The 1,761-nt window shown below is 48.6% G+C and overlaps 1 long non-coding RNA gene across 1 annotated transcript in view; it reads left to right on the forward strand.

Moving 5' to 3' along the window:
- Window positions 1-574: 574 nt before the first annotated feature.
- LOC106728070 overlaps window positions 575-1,761 on the forward strand; it is a 9,087-nt gene continuing 7,900 nt past the window's right edge. Inside the window, exon 1 of the long non-coding RNA XR_001364316.1 lies at window positions 575-779. This is a non-coding gene — a long non-coding RNA (uncharacterized LOC106728070). The remainder of the gene's footprint in view (window positions 780-1,761) is intronic.

The raw sequence follows: 1,761 nt of genomic DNA on the forward strand, positions 1-1,761 counted from the left end.
GGCCCCTTTACGAGATCTGATTATGGGAAGAGATAGAGGTCCAGGTATTTCCTCCACCAGCTCTTCCTCTCCCCCCCCCCTCTCTGTCTCTGCTAGGTCACAGTTTGGCAGTGTCTGTGTTCCCCCACCCAAGTTGACAGCTCTTGCTAGACAGCCTTTCTCCTACAGCTTCAGTTCTTGCCAGATTCCAGCAGCCACGCCTTTCTCCTTGTCCCTTCAGACCCCGAGAAGGAGAAAGCTCTCTGCTCTTTCTAGCCCCTATATGTGTTATAGTAATCATTATGGTACTTAATGTTAGGACCTTAGAATGTAAGACTTAAAGCATGTAACCCTGTGTGGACTGTTATAGTAATTATTATAGTGCCTAATGTTAGATATAGGAATACTGTGTGAGACCCAAGAATGCACCCTTGTAACCCCACTAGTACTGGTAAACAACCTATCTGATGGGAATGCCCAAAGCCTGTACACACCCATAGATTAGCAGACCCCAGGTGGATCCACACATGGCAGCCGCTGATACACACACCAACGAAGACCACGCCTACAGAGGGTATATGACCAGACAGTCTGATCGACCCAGCAGCGCACAGCTCTCCTGCCGCCAGAGCGTGAGGACCTGTGTGTGCTCACATTTCGGTTCCCAGCACGAAACTCTGCCCAATTAACTGTCGATTGACGAAAGAGCCAGCAGCCAACGGCATCGTCTACCCCTTTGTGTGTGTCAGCGAGCATCGCCGGGTGGATCCTTCCCAGCGCCTGAGACCCATCAGGAACTGGTAAATAAACCCCCTGTGTGCTTGCATCTAACCTGTTTGTCTGTGTGTAATTTCTCCGGCTCGGCTCAGATCTCGGTGCTGTCTCTGTGAAAGTGTCTGACCAGAAGGTATTGGCACAAGCCTCAAGCGGATGGTCCAGACCACCTGTGCATGTCCCACTTAGGAGCAGCACCTATATGGGAACCCCCCGCACCTCGACATAGGTGACGGGCCTTAAATATATAAGAAATAGAAGCTATTTGGGACAATATGCTTCTCCACCTTCCCTTGAAAGGACAGAACGGGACTGATAGGTGTGTTCCTAACTCCTCTTCCAGCAAAAGCCATAGAATGTATCAGTTACTCAGCCTGCCCTTATCTCAGCCAATGGGAAAGCAAGGGAAACTAGCCCAAGGCCAAAAGTATGCTAGCCACCCCCCCTGTCTTTGTGTAACCAGACCCTAGCTGCACCCTGCCCTTGCGTCATTAGCCCCCGGCCCTCACTCAACCAACTGGAATCAGCCAAATCCGGGCTCTCTCTTGCATCCAGTAATGGAGGCAGAGAGGGACCAAGCTAGCTTGAATAAAGGCTCTATGCTTTTGTATCAGACTTGGCGCTCCCTGGTGGTGTCCTTTGGGGGATCTTGAAATCTGGGCACAACACCCTCAACCCACATCTTTGTAAAGTGTTCCTTCTTTAAACTTCTTCTATTTCTCTTTTGGTTCTTTGTCTTCTTGATTTCTCTCCTATTTCCTGCTCAAACCTTGTCAGATTCAACACATACATAATATACTTAGTCCAATTCAATGAGTTTTTAGGGTGCAAGGCATTGTACAAGGTAATACAGGGGACACAAAGATTCTGTCTTGCCATTTAGTTCTTCAATCCAGTGAGGAAAAATGAGAAGACATACAAATAATTACATAGAAGCCCAGCTGACATGGCTCAGTGGTTGAGCATTGACCTATGAACCAGGAGGTCATGGTTTGATTCCCAGTCAGG

This window comes from Myotis brandtii, unplaced genomic scaffold (genome assembly GCF_000412655.1).
Source record: "Myotis brandtii unplaced genomic scaffold, ASM41265v1 scaffold115, whole genome shotgun sequence".
In the NCBI taxonomy this organism is placed as follows: domain Eukaryota; kingdom Metazoa; phylum Chordata; class Mammalia; order Chiroptera; family Vespertilionidae; genus Myotis; species Myotis brandtii.